This window comes from Micropterus dolomieu, linkage group LG20 (assembly GCF_021292245.1).
Source record: "Micropterus dolomieu isolate WLL.071019.BEF.003 ecotype Adirondacks linkage group LG20, ASM2129224v1, whole genome shotgun sequence".
NCBI lineage: Eukaryota > Metazoa > Chordata > Actinopteri > Centrarchiformes > Centrarchidae > Micropterus > Micropterus dolomieu.
In genome coordinates, this window is record NC_060169.1 from 32563507 (window position 1) to 32569028 (window position 5522).

Sequence of the window (5522 nt, forward strand, 5' to 3'; positions counted from 1 at the left end):
ACAAAACCTTTTTTTTTTCTTTTTAATTTACAAAAGTACTGACTTGAGAATCACTTGCCTTTATTGTCTCTTGAAGACTGCCCTTTTGGCTAACACAGCCTGTTATTTATTTTTAATCTTTTAATTCTGTCATCGTTAGTAACCTCAGGAAGTCGTGGCCTGTGAGAATCTACTGCCAACCCCGACAAACAAGCACTTTATCTTTGGCAAATGTTCTGACAGGAGTTTATTGCAGTTGTTGTGAGCACCGCAAGGTGTTTTCTCTGGCTGCTGTCCATTTGGTCTTGCTGGCATGCCACACGTTGTGTATCGGCAAGCACGGAAAAATGATGACTGTCTCTACCAGCTGATGATCAAAGAGTGGCAGTTAATGTGGCTAAAGCTGTGGGAACACTGCCTGTTGACTTAAACAAAGGTGTGCTAAAAACAGCTTTTTAAGAAGTAGGTCACCACATTTAAGATGCTAAATCACTGTATGCAAACAACGTTGAGGGAAACCATTTACTTAATTTCTGCTCAACTTCCAAGTTGCAAAGTCAGCACATCTTTTCATGAAGCCAGAGCCAAACTGAAAATATACCACTGTATTGCATGCATGTTTTCTCAAAATCTGTCTGGAAAATAACATTTCACCAATCTCATGTGCACCTGTTGAAAGTTGTATTTAATCTTAATTTATGTGAGAAATGCACAGAATACAGTTTGTATATTCTATTGATTCACTTTGCTTCATCACTAACTTTAAGAGAACCTTCTATGCTTGCCGACCCTAACAAACCTTGAGCTTTAGCTTTTGTTAACTCAGCAGGCTTGAGACCACATAGTGAAAAGACTGCATGGTGCAGCAATATCCTGCTCAGTATTGTGTAGGTTGAGTAGGGTCGGGGATAATGAAGCTGGTGTGTGTGTGTGTGTGTGTGTGTAATCCCATTTGAAATGATCTCACCTCTCTTCAGGTCACTTCATCATTGAGGCCCTCCATCTTTTGTCCTCTCCTCTCTCGCTGTATTTCCTTCTGTGTTTTTCTTTTCATTGAAAAAGCAAATTGGCTTACACACATACACACACACCAGTGAGAAGAGAGGAGATAGAAAAGTCAACATCGCCGGCAATAATCCACTGCTGTCCCCTTGGAGGATGGGGTGTCAGGGGTTTGTCTTTGCCCATTGTCCAGCCGTGGAGGCCAGAGACAGGGGAGAGTTTCCAGCTTCTGCCCCCAGACAATGGGGCCCTTGGAGGGGGCCAGGACTGACAAAGTACAACATGAGCTCTGGTTCAAATTGAAGGGGTCAGAGGGGTCATTTGACTTCCCACCTCAACTTGTTTGACTTCAGAAAGTGATCCCTTTTCATTGACTTGAGTCTGAAGTTGTCTCAGGTGAAGCACAGAAGCATGATGGATTAAAACAGGTCTGTCAAAAATATCAGCATCAGAGATTTGGACAATTTTGACTCTTCACAGTGCCCCAAGATATTTTTTGTGCTGCCCATAGACCTTTTTTTGCCTAATGCAACTCTTTTGGTCTCACATCTCAAGCTATGATCGCCTTGCCAGCAAGACACCATTCAACATGAAATAAATGACCTCCCTGTGGTTCAAAGTTCTCTTATGTCCTCTGCTTCCCTTCTACTTTGTGGCGCATTTTACAAACAAGCAATACATATTTATAAATACATCAAAGGGTGGCCCTTCCACCCTCAGTCCGTCAGAGAAGCCACAAATTGAGATCCATGTGCAGAAGTCAGAGGATGAGATTATCCCTAGAAAGACAGGTTCTAAAAACAGAAAGCCAATGTGCCTTCCCCCCGTCGCGCCCCGGTGAACCTGCTGGTTTTTCTGCTCCTGGCCGCTTGGTGTATTTTTACAAGAGATGTTTATCCTCCAAATGCCGGTTGAGCTGTAATTTTGGGTCGTCCATCCGTCTCTGTGTCTGTCTGTTGCTCTCTTAGGGGAGGAAAGAGGTTGTGGCTGCTGACCACTAGCACAGACTGGGGCTGGGCTGCCCGCACAGCTTCTCCTCTGGCTGATACAGTAACACTCGTGCATCACCACTGACGTGGTCAGGATGCTGCTTCTGTTCATTCTGCGTACAAGAGATGAAGTACTCCTGGTTGTTACTGTTTCATTTGAATTTGTGCTTTGAAGGCTGCTACTTCCCCATGACACGTGGAGCATGAGTCATCTACAGCGCCTTCAAACTACTTTAGAAGTAGAACAGAATATGCTACACTAATAACTACAGTGATTACAGTCACTATATGCACTAGAAGAGAAAAAAAATCAACACCTTTTCTGCAGAAAGCTGTTCAGTCCATGTTCCCAGTCTGTCCGTTTTGACTCCAGCTTTCCTTTTTTGAGGTAGCAGTATTTTGGTTCCACCGTTTTGTAGTTTTTCCATTAAAGTATTTATTTTATGATTTTAAAAATAAAGGGAAATTACCTACATAGCTGACATTGGAACTGCACTGTAAGGTCATCAGTAATCCATCAGTCCATTTTCTAAAAAGGTATAGATAAACAGATTTGCTTTTATTGACAATTTTAAAGATTCCAATTCATCTACATGCCATGTCTGGGTGGCCCATGGCTTGGCACTCAGGTTGCGGCCCTTCTGTGTGGAGTTTGCATGTTTCCCCATGTGTGCATGCATCTCCTTCAGGTGCTCCAGTTTCAGTAAGCTATCAGTTTGAGAACCTGCAACAGATTACAGTGCAATGCACATTTGCAAAATCCATGGAATCCTGGAACCAACAACACAAGTTGCCTTCATTTGTCCACATAAAAAAAAAAATCTGATCTGAAAACTATGTGCGAGGATCATCAGGGTCCATAGACCCATATGGTCATCATGAAATGTTTTGTCAACACTTATCAAATCCCAGAGTTCAATCATGTCTTTTTGAGCCAAGGTCTCAGCAGCAATCATATCAGTCAGAGTCTGTGGTGCAAAAAAGGCCATGGCAAGCAGCAGTTTGTCCATTTACCATGTCATGACAGCACAGCTACAGACCTGCGCTCTGTCACGTCCCCCCCGGGAACTGAGTGGGCCTGACTTGGCCTGCAGGAGAAGGGTGGAGTAAAGGGGTATAGGGGTAAGGGGGACACTAGGGCTGACTATGGGAAATCCCAGCATGCAAGGGCCAAGACAATGGTCCTGCACTGATGGCGAGCCAACAGACAGTGGGCCATGTGTTGACTGAGATGGGTTTGCGGTGGAGGTGGGTGTGGAGGAGGAGGGTAGACAGGAGGGATGTTGGCAGGCGGCACATCCCAGATGGAGAGAGATGAGTGCTGCCAGTTGTCACGTTGTGTTTGTAGCACGGTGGAAAACACAGAACCACAAGTCTGGGGCTCCTGGCCGGACCTCATTATCCCATCAGCTCTGAAGTGACTCACTGAGGCAGACTTTCTCTGTTGCTGCTGTCACAGGCCTCACTCTCACTCTGTTCTCTCTCTGCATCCTCCTTCTTTTTCTATTCAGGCTCACTATGCTACTCTACTTTATCTATTTAGTTGCCTACTTTTAAAAATGTACACTAAATAATTAGAATTAATCAAATAAAACATTTAAAACTCTGATATAAATCAATGCTGGAAACACTGTTTCAAAGGTACATTAAGTATGATGATCTCTTTATTAATACTTCTCAGACATGAGTGCACTGCATCACAAACACATTGTTGTAACATGTTTACAAACATTATTTAGCTGACACAGTAGATGTGCTACTCTGAAGGAAGGAGGCAAGCATGATATTAGATGATATAATTTTCTCAAAGATGTTTTAGTTGCATTGTTGAAGCAAACATAATGTATGTGTTTGTGTGAGTGGCTGTGTGTCTCCACATCTGACACCTGAAGCTGATGAAGACTGATGTGTCACTCATTAAATCACCACTGTTCTTTCAAATGTTTGATGTTTAACCATGTGAACAGTATGAGGTGAAATAAGAGTCAGATATAAAAAAAAAGGGGGGGGGGGAGAAGAAATCAGAGCCAGAGAGAAAGGAGAAGTTACCGATCCAACTGATCAAGATTTAATAATGTATTCCTACAGCAGTGGCCTGTCCACTCTAATCACTATTTTTCAGTGAGACTAAAGGAAGTGGGAGAGAGGTTGACATTGTTGCACCTGAATTACACCAGACATTAATGTGCCAAACTAAGCAAAAAACACATGTTCATGCTCACATTTTTGTTTAGAGTCTATATTTCTCGCAAAAACTAATACATAATAGATTTTAAGTATCTGAAGGTCTAACAAAAATGTCTATATTTCCCATCTCTACAACACTTACAAAGCTTTTTTGGGGGGATTTTTTAAACTTTTACAGTCAGGTTTGTGGTTGTGTTCAGTGGCCTTATTTCAGAGCCTTTTTTTGTTTTTGAAAATGCTGGATACATTATAACTAACTACGTCTGCAAGCTGCTCTGCTACTCTAAAATCCTGTGCCAAACAAGGCCAACCTAATACCAAACAATGGAAATTACTCTATATCACTATGACAAGATTACAACTAACAATTCTGTATTCCCTTTGACATTGTCATAATCCCTGAAATGTTGTCAGCTGTGAGATGCTGCAAAAGTACTTATTGTAACAAGTCTTGCATGCACATGTGAGACTTGGGAGGTACGACCCACTGCACAGCCATATTTGTAATCTGTAATACCAAACTAAGAACACAGGAATGTGTTCATTAAAATATTGCTCTATAGTGCTTTTTCACATGGGACCTTTAAATAGCTGGTACAAGTATGGAAGAATGACAATGTGGATTATCAGGCTAGGGAACAACTGTAAACTTGTCAACAGTAAACTGACTGGAATTAAATATTTTTATTTCGGGGTAGTATAAATTTCCTTAACACAGTTTAAGGCTATAAAAAGCTCCTAAGAAGGGGCTCAAGCCGTTTTAGGCAGATATACACAACAAATGTAAGAAAGTTGAACAGATACAAATGCACCACATGAAGCTTATATAGAATAATTGGTTTGCATTACAGGTAATCACAGATTACCGTAACAAATATCACTTCCATAGTCTGAGCTGAAACATCTGGCCTTAGTTTGTAGCAGGACAAATCTAATGTACAGTATGTGGTCCTATGGCCGGCGCTGTCAAACGAGTCTGTCTCTGGACACATCGGCTTTCTTTCATCTCTTTTGTACTTTAATGGCACAAATCGAAAGATCCTTGAAAGGTACAGTAAGCTTCAATTTTAAATTTTAAAGATCAGATTTCCCACCAAAGGTCTACCTTTGTGTTACTGTGTTGTTTTTCAGCTATAAAACACCTTCTGAGAGATGGTGCAGAGGACAGATACTGCTTCCTCCAGTCTCACTTATCTTCCACTACTCACTGATTTCACCACTGACTTATTGCATGCAAGTTTAGATAGCCATATCTAACATTTAAGTTTAAAATACAAATAAATTAAATATCGGACCCTTTATCATATCATGTCTGACCCTGTGAGTTGTTGCCTTTTAACTATGAGGAGAGCAGAAAGACTTCAA